This window comes from Symphalangus syndactylus, chromosome 3 (assembly GCF_028878055.3).
Source record: "Symphalangus syndactylus isolate Jambi chromosome 3, NHGRI_mSymSyn1-v2.1_pri, whole genome shotgun sequence".
In the NCBI taxonomy this organism is placed as follows: domain Eukaryota; kingdom Metazoa; phylum Chordata; class Mammalia; order Primates; family Hylobatidae; genus Symphalangus; species Symphalangus syndactylus.
In genome coordinates, this window is record NC_072425.2 from 121,862,970 (window position 1) to 121,877,502 (window position 14,533).

Sequence of the window (14,533 nt, forward strand, 5' to 3'; positions counted from 1 at the left end):
AGGACACCAACTTAATGGTAAAGGAGTTTTGCTTATTTCTAACTATCTGAATAGGGTGTGGACTTCTTAGTTTGTTCACAATTAAACAGAAGGGAGAGAAACGTGATTATTTGGAAGTTCTGATTAATGTTTAACACTCTTGAAAACATAATGGAGTCAATGCATCTAATCATGGTCATTTACTCTTTTGCCATGACAATAAAACACTTTGAACTTGAATCCTAAAAGATATTTAAATTCTTATCTATAAATGATTTGATTTCTTTCCCATCTAGCCTAATCTCTGGTATATTTAACATGATGAATCCATATACATTTTGGGAACATACACTTTATTTGAGAATTTATTACATTCCATAAGTATTTCTGAGCACGAATTCTATTTTATATACTTTGGTAGGTTCTGTGCAGATGAGAATAAAAAGGGGATCATTTACCCTAATAAATGCTTATAGTTTTAGGAAAGGATAGACATTAAACAAAAAAAAAATTGGTAAATATATAATTACAATTTGTGACAAGTACATTGAAGGATTTTTTAAAATCTCATTTTTATGCCAGTAAATAACAGGATATCCAGTTTAGACTGAGGATCAGAGAAGTCCTCTGTGAGGAAGTGCCTCTTAAGATGATGGCTGAAGAAGGCATATGAATTAGCCCAATGGACAATGAAAGGAAAATTACTGTATTACAAGCAGAAAAAACAACATGTGAATGCCTGGAGGCCCTGAGGCCCTTAGGTGAGAAACTGCTTGTCTACATGTGGTTCAAAGAAAACAAATCATATAAAACGAAGTTAGCAGCGTCAGAAAGGTTTGTTAAGGATTTTTTTTTTTTAAGATTTTGTATTTTGTAAGACCACTCAGGCTATTGTTTTGAGAATGAATCAGAGGCAGGAGTGGGGTTGGTGAGGATGCAAAAGAGATGGGGATATCTAATATTACTTTAGCAGACTCTCTCCTTTCTGCCACTTGTTATCCTGTGAAGATATCACTTGCTGCCCAATGAATAAAAATTAGGAAAATTGGTCTCCTGTTTTCTCATGCTCAGGGAACATCTTCTTTTCTGTACTTTTCTTGAGACAGGGAAGAAGATCAGTGAAATAATAAGAAATACACATATTGGTCTCTAACCCCAGTCCCTAGCACAGAACTCCTGAAACTATTGTAATTTTCTGAGCAATAGGGGTGCTAAAAGAATCTTTTGTTCTAATGTTTAGTCTCTGCCCTGATTCCTGAGACAAAGCTCCTAGTAACACTGTAGATAAAGGTGGTAGGTTAATCTTTTCTTCTAATATTTGGTCTTTGATATAGAGTCCTGGCACTTGAAGGTCCTAAATCCTTTTGAATTTCCTGGGTGATAGAAGTATCTTTGGTTGTAATGAGGTGACTTGGTGGGTTTTAGGATGGGGCTGGTCACCAGAAAGACTAAACCGTGGTTATATGCTTGGAGCTCTCATCCTCACCCCTCATTCCTCAAAGAGAATAGAAGGGCTGCAAATGGAGTTTATAATCAGTCATAGCTACATGATGAAGCCTCCATAAAAATCTTTGAACTATGGGGTTCAGGAGCTTCTAAGTTGGTGAACACATCTGAGTGCTGGGAGAATGGTGCACCTCAACTCCATAGGGACAGAAGCTATCCTTCCAGACCTCACCCTATGTACCTCTTCCTCTGGCTGTTCATCTGTATCCTTGGTTATATCTATAACTAATAAGCCACTAAGTAAACTGTTTCTCTGACTTCTGTGAGCCACTAATGCAAAACATGATTTATAGCTGGTTAGTAGGAAGTATTGTTGATAACCTACTACTTGCAATTGGCCTTTGAAGTGGGGGAAATTTTTATGGGAATAAGCCTTTAACTTGTGGGATCTGACACCATATTAGTCCATTCTCACACTGCTAATAAAGACATACCCAAGACTGGGTAATTTATAAAGGAAGGAGGTTTAATTGACTCACAGTTTAGCATCTCTGGGGAGGCCTCAGACAACTTACAATCATGGCAGAAAGGGAAGCAAACATGTCTTTTTTCACATGGCAGCAGGAGAGAGAATGAGAACCGAGCAAAGGGAGAAGCCCCTTATAAACCATTAGATCTCATGAGAACTTACTATCACAAGAATAGCATGGGTAAAATAGCCCCCATGATTCAATTACCTCGCATCAGGTTTCTCGCATGACACGTGGAAATTATGGGAACTACAAATCAAGAGATTTGCATGGGAACACAGCCAAACCTTATCAGACACTATCCAGATCCCATTATCTATCTAGATAGTGTCAGAATTAAATTGAATTATAGGCAACCCAGCTAGTGTCTGCCGGAGAATTATTTGGTGTGTGGGGAAAGACCCCCATACATCTAGTGTCAGAAGTGTTGAGTTGAGTGATTGGTTGAGTGCATGAGACTAGAAATAAACAATATGATTTTTTCTTAAATCTCAGAAGGCCACCACTTTGCTTTTCTAGTTCTGAAATAATCAGAAAATAAGAATGTTATTTTGCTGAGAATTGCCATTTCGGACCAAAGATACACTGAATTCCAGAAAAGGATTAAGCAGTTCTGAGAATCAAGGGCTATGAAAGTAAAACGAAAATAAGACAGAAGGGAAGGAAAAAAGTGTGACTTCCTGTTTTCATGCCTCAGTGTGTGTGTTGGGGGGGTGGGGGGGAGTGTATGTGCGTGCTCATATAGGCACTAGTTTGAGAATCTAAGTTTCAATTACTTTTAATATTTCAGTTTGTCTTCAAAATCCATGTCTTCTTCCAGAGGTCCACTTTCAATAACAACATTTCTACTTGCCTTTCTTTAGAAACTTAAACTATCATAAAAGTCCTCATTTCTCTTTTCCTTCTTGAATTATTCAAAGTCTGGTGCCTTAGACTTTCTTCTTCTGCCAAGACTATGCTAACACTGATGAAATCTGTGGAATCTATTCCCTTGGTTTGGGGAATCTTCCTTATTCTCTCCAACAGTAAAGATTAAAGATGGATTTCTTCCTAAATTACTTAAGGGCAGATACACTAGTTACAAGTATATTACATTTTCTCTAAAGCACACATAGTTTAGTCTCATTAAGGAATATAAATTTATCCCATCAATTTGACTTTGACCTGACTTGAAAAATAATAGCCTTAATATTATGATGCTGAGAAGCATTTGCCTCCTTCCCAAGTCTTCTTTCAATCCAGAAAGACACTACATTAGCTGAGAATGCAATATGTGGGAAATTACCTTGATGCAGTGGAAGCACTGACTGGCAAGCTATCCCAGAGGTCAAGGAACAGAAAGGCTTTCAGACCAAATTAAAATGACCAAACCACATGGCTTATTAAATTGATTAAAATACTGAGCAAAAAACAAGGAGAATGAAATGGGGTAAGGTAATTCACTTAGATAGATGCAAACAGGGTGAAAGGACTACATTCTCTGAGTCCTAGGTTTCACAATGTGCATAAATCTTGCTTCTCTTTTGAAACATCAGCCTTCACGGGTGCTGGTTCAATGATGAGGGCCAGAATTAATGTCTAAACAGAGAAGGGCCCCAGGGGAAGATATCCTGAGCCAAGGACACAAACATCCTCTTTCAGAGAGATGCAGGAGAAGTGTGCCTGATGCAAGAGTAGCATCAATTCATTTGTTGAACAGCCTTTGGTTTTATTTGCACTTTTTGGGCAGGACCAGAACAGAACCAAACTGGGTGTCTTATTTGAACTTCTTGGGTAGGACTAGAATAGAGCCATGCTGTGTGTCAACAAGTGGTGGCTAATTGAGGTTTAATAAAGTTCTTGGTCAAGAAGAAGTGGCATCCTCAAGATGTGGGTCTTTTCATCCTTTGCATCTAAGCAGCATATTTTTGTTCCATCACATTTTCTATTTATTCTATCTCTGGATGTCATACAGGTTACTAACTTAGTATCTGTTTTACCAAATCATCTGAATTCTACCTATGTCTCACAAATTACTTCTTTTTCATTGTATGTAATAAACCTATCCTGTGGGTTTTGCCTATATCTCACATGCTTATTTTCTAGCATATTATTGTCCATGTTTAGCACTTCTTATGAATTCCATCCATCCTATTTGTTTTTTTTATCTTCTATAGCAGAACTGAATATTCTCAACAGTACAGCAAAATCCTATTACATAATGCCATTAGCCAATCCTTCTAATTTGATTACTGTTATAATCGCAAAATTTGTTCATCGTATTCCCCAATATTTTTCCAGACCGAAAAAAGAGAGTTTGCATTTTTTAAAGGAATTAAGAGACATTTGTCATAGTTCAATTGAGAGATGATTTTTGCCTTAGCCTGGGCCTACCACACAGGATGTGGAAAAATGGATGAAACTGAGAGAAAATTAGCAGAACTAGGTGACTGATTTTATGTGGGATTTGCAGGAGAAAAAGATATCAAGGATAACTCCACGTTTTTTGGTTCTGTTTAAGTATCACTCACTAAGAAGTGTGGGAAAAATGAAAGAAGAGTTAATTGAGGAGTAGAAGGACATGACAAATATAAATCCAGTTTTGGAATTATGTCCCAAAAATATACCAATTGTCAATTTGTTAAATATTGATGTGAAACTTAGAAGACAAATCTATTGAGTATATACAAAGTTGGGAATATAGCAACATATAGATGACATTGAATACAATGAAATAACATGATTTCATCTAAGAAGATAATGTAGAAGTGATAAAAGAAGTCAGTGGATCAATATATATGACTACTTATATGTACATATTTATAGTGTACTACCTGCAGGCCAATGTTTTAGTTTTGTATTGTGTCAACTTAACTAAGCTGAAATTAAGTTTCTCAGAATTTCCCTCCGTATGTAGTTCCAGGTTAGCTTAGGCCACAGGGGCTATTTTTTCCTGAGATTTGGAAGATGAGAGTAAAGCAGCAGCCATATTTTATTAGACATAGAAGGCTGGTGAAAAACACGAGCCACGTTGCAAGTTAGGTCTGTCGCCACTCTTGTGGTTGGCTGGAGAAACAGCCAAGCCCACAGTTCCTGCGGGTCCAGTCAGTTTTCTCGTTCGGCTTCCTCAATTCTTCAACCAGATGATTACTTAGATCCAGGTATGAGTTTAACATTAGCTCCTTCTGCAGAACACACCCATCTCCAAAGTTGGAAGTGTAGCAACAGTGAGAGACTGGAATGAGTTTAGTCCAGTCTTTTGGTTTTTAGCTGATTCATACAGGTTTTAGGTTGTCTTGCTTCCTTCCCATCAAGTCTATTTTCACTCACCTCTTGCTTACCCTGTCAGGTACCCTACAGGCTCCAGTTATACACGAAGAAGCATCAGCTTCACATAGACCATTGAAACAGCTTCCAGAAGATTCTGCTTCTCTGATCAAATTCTGAATGATACAGGTACAAACAATCTGATTCTGCTTTTGTGGCAATGCTACTGTAACACTAAGAATGGCAGAATGATTTTGATAAGTTACATAGGACACAGCAGTGCAATGTACCAGTCATTAAACAATTATTTATCAACTCTAATTTCACCCTTTCATACTTTGCTCTATGATCTCAGGTTTGGAATTCTGCAAACCCTACTTTTCCTTGGTCAGATAGCTTTTTATTAGATTTTGCCAATAAGGGCTGAAATAAGTGCAGTGGCACATCATATGAGTATGGTGATGAGAAGGGGTATTATTTTGGGCAGTGATGGTAATGGTAGCAAATTCTAAAGTGAGACTGTGCCTAGCAGGTAAGAGGAAAAGCTTGGTGGGTTTGAATTTGGAGAGGTAGCCCAGAAGATAGTTCCTTTAAGTGCAAAGCAAACGTGTAGAACCTGTGGGCAATAGGAGACACCAGATAACATGTAACTTGTATATAGTGACCAATATGCATATGGAAAGATGCTTAACCAATTTATAAAGGAAAATAACTAAAATTTAAAGTGATTTTGTTTGTGGCTTGACAAATCAAAAGGATTAACTATATATTCACATTAGTGAAACTATAGATAAATGGGCCCTGTCACTTCTGCTCACAGATAGTGCCCATTTGGACAATTCTGTTAACAATACCTTACATAGAAAAGTTAAAATTTAATGCTTTTGACTCTGTTATTTCAGTTCTGAGAGTTTATTCCAATAATTTTATCAGACAGAAACGTAAAGACATATGTACAAGGAAATTTTTATTACAGAAATTCTTAAGATAACAAATTTAGAAATTACCTAAATTCATAAAATAAATTCTAGTAGACCTATTAAAAGGAATATTGGGTAGCTATTAAATGTGGAAACGATGCACAGCAGAGGCAGCCAGTTGAGACCCAATATTGTTTTTTCCTTTCCTAATAGAATCCCCAGTATTTAGCTAGTCATGTGGTAACATGCAATTAATATGTTACTTTTCATATCATTGCTAAGGGTTGCTCTGTTACTAAATTCTGCTTAATGGCTTATAAGCATAAATGATTCCCTGAGAGGGAGGGCAAATGTGTTTTTTTCCTCTCTTCCTCCTTGTTGGCTGGAGTATGCTTTTAATAGTAGTAATGGCAGTAGTTCCAGTAGCCACCTTGAACCAAGAGGTGACCTTTGAAAGGCAGGCACTCACAGAGGAGTGACAGAAAAGACAGCTGGTGGCAGTGGGCAGGTGGGACAGAGAGGGGATGAGAAAATTCAGAAAATTATGTAAATATGGCACCCTCAAGTTGTACCATAGATTGTCATCCCCAAGGCTTCTGAATTTATTCCATTTATGTCACCTATTCTTCACATATCTGTTACTCAATTTAATTCTAGGTGATTATTTTTAAGAAAAATTAAAAAGCAGGTCATAGAATGGCTTGTACAGTATGCTTCTAATTGTATATGTCTTTGTATGTGAGGAGACAAAGAAAGACAGAAAGGTGAAAATGAGAGAACATATGGCATCTTGTGGAACATAGATGATTTTCACTTCCCTCTTTATAATTTTTAGTTCTGTTCGGATAGTTTTACAAAATTGCCAATGTTCTCAAGATTAAAACAAAATAAAGAGTTTTAGTTTTGCATAACTAAGCCTTCATCTAGATGAAAAGTTAAAATAATCACTACACACGTGCAAACATATATTGGTAATTTATTTTAAAAATTTACATCATTTTGATAGTTTTTAATAGTAACTATTAAGGATTAAACTTAGGCTGGCCTTTATATGTGCTTATAGGTTAACTTATAGGTGAACTCAGGTATAAAACATGTTCAAGTATTATTGGTTTATTTAAAAATATCATTTGTAGTTCCCTAAAAATGCTGTATTATTAAAAATATCCTATGAAATAATGAAAAATAAATTAAGAAAGATGAGAATCTCATCTATAAATATAAATATGGGATTTCAAAATCAACTATTAGCAAAATTATTTTAAGTGTAGGAGAAATAAATAAACCTACATTACAAAGATGTCATACTAAGAAAGCAATCACTGGCCGGGCGCGGTGGCTCAAGCCTGTAATCCCAGCACTTGGGAGGCCGAGGCGGGCGGATCACAAGGTCAGGAGATCGAGACCATCCTGGCTAACACGGTGAAACCCCGTCTCTACTAAAAAAATACAAAAAATTAGCCGGGTGCGGTGGCGGGTGCCTGTAGTCCCAGCTACTCGGGAGGCTGAGGCAGGAGAATGGCGTGAACCTGGGAGGCGGAGCTTGCGGTGAGCCGAGATCGCGCCACTGCACTCCAGCCTGGGGGAGAGAGCAAGACTCCGTCTCAAAAAAAAAAAAAGAAAAAGAAAGCAATCACTGCTTCATATTAGACCACTGGCAAGTATGATCATATAAGTATTCTAAATACAAAAATTATACTTTCCATTTCTTCTATTTTACATGAAGACCTCAAATAACACTGAGAGATGAATCATATGAAAAATAGCAATGTAAACATACATTTCATTATATAAAAGCTTGCTAAAAATCAACAGGAAATATATTTAATCAGGAAACTGGAGGAATTCCTATTAAGATAATAATTAAGAATATTCGCTATCATTATTTTAATTGACTATATTATCTAGACATATAATAAATATAAAACTTTATGAAAATAAAATAAAAACTGTGGATATTGGTGAGAAAGAAACAAATCTAGAATTTGCGGATAATAAAATTTTATGTAATTAATTTTCAAAGGATAAAACAAAAAATTATCTAGATCCATGAATTGAATTTTCAATAAAGCTGCTAATATGGATATATAATTTGATATTTACAAAAACTGTATATATGTATATATATAAATATTTACACATTGATATGGTTTTCCTGTGTTCCCACCTAAATCTTATCTTGAATTGTAACTCCCGCAGTTCCCACGTGTCGTGGGAGGAACGTGGTGGGAAGTGGTTAAATCATGGGGGTGGGTCTTTCCTGTGCTGTTCTCATGATAGTGAATGAGTCTCATGAAATCTGATGGTTTTTTAAAGAGGAGTTCCCTGCACAAGCTCTCTCTTTACCTGCCCGCATCCACGTGAGAAATGACTGGCTCCCCCTTGCCTTCTGCCATGATGGTGAGGCCTCCCCAGCCATGTGGAACTGTAAGTCCATTAAACCTCTTTCTGTGGTTAATTCCCCAGTCTTGGGTATGTCTTTATCAGCAGCATGAAAACGGACATATATATTTAAGAATCTAGGGAATCTGTCATTTTTTTTTCCTTTACATCCACAGCATTGATCAGTTAGAAATGTTGAAGGAAAAACATTCTTATTCAAAATGGTAACAAAATACAAACTGTCTAGGTATATCCTGATTCAGAAATTTAAGGAAGTTATACGAAGAAAAATATAAACATTTGCTCAAAAATTTAAAAATGCATGACAATAAATGTGAAAACCATAGCTCTAGATAAACAAATGTACACATTTAAATTCCATTAGAACCTTATTTTAATTATCAGAAAACTTATACAGTCGTTATAAAATTTACCTGGAAACACACACAGTATGTGAATAAAGACAGTAAGAACAAGAAAGAGCTAAAGAGGATAATCAAACAGTAATTAGCAATGTAATACAGCATAAGTCCTGAAAGATGAATCAGTGAATGTAACACATGGTAGAGATAATTATCTCTACCATGAACAATTGCCCACTGTGTGGCAGGCAGTGCAACAGGGAGGTGCTACATGCACATAATATTACACCTGCTCAATATGAGTCAGATACTAGTACACCCACTTCATACCTGGAAACTGGGTCAGATAAGTTAATTTATTAAAAGTACCATAATTAGTAATCTGAAAATTTATGATTCAAAAGGAATCATTACACAATGAAGATGTTAATCAAAGAGAATGATTACCTGATTTTCAATGGTCTAGACTGTATCTCCAGAGACCTAATTGTGGTTTGCTTTTTATAATGGAGGAATATGAGATTACCTGTTGTATGCTTATGTCAAAACTTTTTCTTTAAGCTAGTTTGAGTGAGTTTCAATCCCTCATAGTAAAAGTTTCTCTAAAGTAAATACCAATGTCCAGTATTTTTCTTAAATATCCTCCAAGACACCCATTCCATAACACATTCTAAATTAATATTAAAAACAATATTACAATTGGTATATATATATATGATTATATATATGATGATATATGATTTTATATGGTTATATATGATTATATATGATTATATATGGTTATATATATGATTATATATATATGATTCAAGTGGTGTATCATTGACAACTGGTAATTCATTGGAAAAAATAAATAATATCCTCATCTCACATTTCACTGCAAAATCATATTGTTTAGAGAATGAATTCATAAAATTTAAAGAATAAGATATTTAAATATATCTTTAATATAATTGTAAGAAATTATAGGTGGTGATACAATATTTAAGCTTGAAAATATAAAAACAAACACAGAAGAAAATATAAATGGATTCTATTAAAAATGTGAGTATTCCACATCACATATCATACATAAAATATAACGTCAAAGAACTAACTAAAAATATTGTATGACCTAATGGTATATGAGCTAATACATTGTCATATATAAAGAATTTATACAAATTGATAAGGAAAACACATATAACATTTGAAATAAAATTAAAAAAATAAATAGTTCACCAAAACACAGCAAATAAAGTGGTTAGAATGTCAAATAATGTCAATAACAAAAGACATGTCAATGAAACTGACTATTTTTACCTATTATATCAGTAATGATTTAAAAAAAAATTCCTCTACCTACCAGTCATTATCTTGAATTTCTTCTATGCATACAATCTGGCATAAAATTTTGGCAATAATTTATCAAACATTTTAAATGTATGGATCCAGTAATTCTACTTTTTAGTAATACATTCTAAGAAAATAAACCTCTTTCTGGACAAAAGTAAAAGTTAAACATATTCATAATCATATCAACCTAAATGCCCATCAGTGATAGACTGGAAGAAAATGTGGCACATATACACCATGGAATACTATGCAGTCATATAAAAGAATAAGTTCATGTCCTTTGCAGGGACATGGATGAAGCTAGAAATCAGCACACTAACACAGGAACAGAAAACCAAACACCGTATATTCTCACTCATAAGTGGGAGTTGAACAATGAGAACATATAGACACAGGGAGGGGAACATCACATACCAGGGCCTGTCCGGGGGTGGGGGCTAAGCTGGGGGAGAGCATTAGGACAAATACCTAATGCACACGGGGCTTAAAACCTAGATGATGGGTCGATGGGTGCAGCAAACCACCATGGCACATGTATACCTATGTAACAAACCTGCACATTCTGCACATGTATCCCAGAACTTAAATTTTAAAAAAAGTAAAAGAAAGAAAGAAAGAAGAAAAGAAAGAAAATGAGAAAGAAAGAGAGAGAAGAAAAGAAAAGAAGAAAGAAGAAAGAAAAAGAAAGAGAAAGAAAGAAGGAAAGAAAGAAAGAAAGGAAAGAAAGAAAGGAAGGAAGGAAAGAAAGAAAGAAAGAAAGAAAGAAAGAAAGAAAGAAAGAAAGAAAGAAAGAAAGAGAAAGAAAGAAAGAAAGAAAGAAAGAGAAAAAGAAAGAAAGAAAGAGAAAGAAAGAAAGAAAAAAAATAGGAGACTTCAGAGAAAATGACAGATAAGAGTCAGGCCTAACTTGCGGCTCCCACTTGGACAGACAGAGCAGCATGTGGAGACCTACAAAATGTACTTTGCTACAAGAACTACCACAAGAACATACCAGGAAAGCTCAGAGAATCCATAGACCCTTTGAAGAAGGTAGATTGCTACTGCAGGCTCTGTGGGATAGCTGAGGAACTGTGAGTCTGCATGCTTTCTCAGCTGGGAAGCTTGTAGTGGGGGCAGGTTCTCAGCCCTGCTCACCGGCTGCCTAGAAATAAATTCAGTGCTGTTGTGGGGACACAGTGGGAGTGAGACTGGCATTTTGAGCTGTGGGCTTCATGGGAGCTGGGTGAGGCCTGTGGCTGCTGGCTTTCCCCTACTTCCTTGGTAACCTGTGTGATTCAACAGAGCCAGCCATAATCCCCCTAGGAACATAACTCCATTGGCCTAGGAACCACACACCCAACCTCACAGCAGCTGCAGCAAGCCCCACCCAATGAGACTCTAAGGTAAGACATGCCTAACCCTGCCCCCACCTGATGTTTTTTCTCTACCCACCCTGGTAACCAAAAACAAAAGACAATCCCTTGGGAGCTCTATGTTCCCACCTACTGCTTGATTCTCCCTATACTGTCACAGCTGATGTGTTCTTGAAAGCACCACCCAGTTGCTAGAGGGTAACCAACACAAAACCAGTGACCTTAACAAAAATACAACCAAGGACCCTCACAGAGTCCACTTCAGTCCCCTGCTACCTCCACCAGAGCAGGTGCTGGTCTCCACCTCTGAGAGACCTGAAGATGGATCACATCACAGACTCTTTGTAGACCTCCCCAGTACCAGCCTAGAGCCTAGTAGTTCTGCTGGGTGGCTAGACCCAGAAGAGAGAAATAACAGTCCCTGAAGCTTGGCTCTCAGGAAGCCCCATCCCTAGGGGAAAGGGGAAGGCCCCATATCAAGGGAGCACCCAGTAGAACAAAAGAATCTGAACAGCAGCCCTTGAGTCCCAGATCTTCCTTCTGACATAGTCTACACGAATGAGAAGGAACCAGAAAACAATTCTGGTAACATGGCAAAACAAGGTTCTTTAACACCACCAAAAGATCACACTAGCTCACCAACAATGGACCCAAACCAGTGAAATCTCTAAATTGCCAGAAAAAGAATTCAGAAGGTTGACTATTAAGCCAATCAAGGAGGCGCCAGAGAAAGGCGAAGTCCAACTTAAAGACAAACAAAACAAAACAAAACAAAACAAAAAAAAAGAAGATATAGGATATAAATGGAAAAATTTCCAATGAAATAGATAGCATAAATAAAAAATAATCACAACATTTGGAAATGAAGGGCACACTTAGATAATGGCAAAATGCACACTTAGATAATTGCAAAATGCAAAACGCAATTCTATTGCTGGAAAGTCTCAGCAATAGAATTGAACAATAGATGAAAGAACTTCAGAGCTTGAAAACAAGGCTTTTGAATTAACTCAATCCAACAAAGACAAAGAAAAAAGAATTAAAGAAAATGAACAAAGCCTCCAAGAAGTTTGGTATTATGTTAAATGAGCAAACCTAAGAATAATTGGTGTTCCTGAGGAAGAAGAGAAATCTAAAAGTATGGAAAATATATTTGATGGAATAATTGAGGAAAACTTCCCTGGCCTTGCTAGAGATCTAAACATCAAAATACAAGAAGCTCAAAGAGCACCTGGGAAATTTATCACAAAAAGATCATTGCCTAGGCACATAGTCATCAGGTTATCTAAAGTCAAGGCAAAGGAAAGAATCATAAGAGTTGTGAGGCAAAAGCATCAGGTAACTTATAAAGGAAAATCTATCAGATTGACAGTAGATTTCTCAGCAGAAACCCGACAAACTGGAAGGGATTGGGGTCCTATCTTTAGCCTCCTTAAGCAAAACAATTATCATCCAAGAATTTGTATCCAATGAAACTAAGCTTCACAAATGAAGGAAAGCAACAGTTTTTTTCAGAAAACAAATGCTGAGAGAATTTGCCACTACCAAGCTGGCACTACAAGAACTGCTAAAAGAAGCTCTAAATATTGAAACAAATCCTTGAAATACACCAAAATAGAATCTCCTTAAAGCATGAATCTCACAGGACCTATAAAACAGCAACACAATGAAAACAAAACAAAACAAAACAGAAATGTATTCAGGCAACATACAGCACAATGAATAGTGTAGTACCTCACATCTCAATACAAACATTGAATGTAAGTGGCCTAAATGTTTCACTTAAAAGATACATAATGGCAGAATGAATAAAAATTCACCAACCATGTATCTGGTGTCTAAAAAAGACTCACCTGACACATAAGGACTCACATAAACTGAAGATAAAGGCATGGAAAAAGATATTACATGCAAATTGACACCAAAAGCAAGCAGGAATAGCTATTCTTATAACAGACAAAACAAACTTTGAAGCAAAAGCAGTTAAAAAAGACAGAGGGATATTATATAATGATAAAAGGACTAGTCCAACAGGAAAATATCACAATCCTAAATATATACATATATGCACTTAACACTGGAGCTCCCAAATTTATAAGATAATTACTACTAGACCTAAGAAATCAGACAGACTGCAACACAGTAATAGTTGAGGACTTTAATACTCCACTGATAGCACTAGACAGGTCATCAAGACAGAAAGTCAACGAAGAGACAATGGACTTTAATTATACCCTAGAACTAATAGATTTAACAAATATTCACAGAACATTCTACATTCCAACAACTGCAGAATATAATTCTATTCATCAGCACATGGAACATTCTCCAAGATAGACCATATGACAGGCCACAAAACAAGTCTCAACAAATTTAAGAAAATCAAAATTATACCAAGTACTCTCTCGCACCACAGTAGAAAAAACATTGGAAATCAACTCCAAAAGGAAACCTCAAAACCATGCAAATACATGGAAATTAAATAACCTGCTCCTGAACGATCATTGGGTCAACAATGAAATCGAGATGGAAATTAAAAAATTCTTACAACTGAGTAATAATAGTGATACAACCTATCAAAACCTCGGGGATACTACAGCCAAGGCGGTGCTAAGAGGAAAGTTCATAGCATTAAATGTCTAAGTCAAAAAGTCTGAAAGAACATAAATAGGCATTCTAAGGTCACACCTCAAGGAGCTAGAGAAACAAGAACCAAAGCCAAATCTAGCAGAACAAGAGAAATAACAAAAATCAGAGTAGAACTAAATGAAATGGAAACAACAACAACAATACAAAACCTAACTGAAACGAAAAGCTGCTGCTTTGAAAAAATAAAATCAATAGACCATTAGCGAGATTAACCAAAAGAAGAAGAGAGAAGATCCAAGCAAGCTCAATTAGAAAGGAAATGGAGATATTACAAGCAATACCATAGAAACACAAAAGATCATTCAAGGCTACTATGAACATCTTTCTGTGCA

General features: G+C 36.1%; 1 long non-coding RNA gene across 1 annotated transcript in view; it reads left to right on the forward strand.

Annotated features, from left to right (window-relative positions):
• Positions 1–11,539: 11,539 nt before the first annotated feature.
• LOC134736032 (uncharacterized) overlaps positions 11,540–14,533 on the forward strand; it is a 54,003-nt gene continuing 51,009 nt past the window's right edge. Inside the window, exon 1 of the long non-coding RNA XR_010119715.1 lies at positions 11,540–11,582. This is a non-coding gene — a long non-coding RNA (uncharacterized lncRNA). The remainder of the gene's footprint in view (positions 11,583–14,533) is intronic.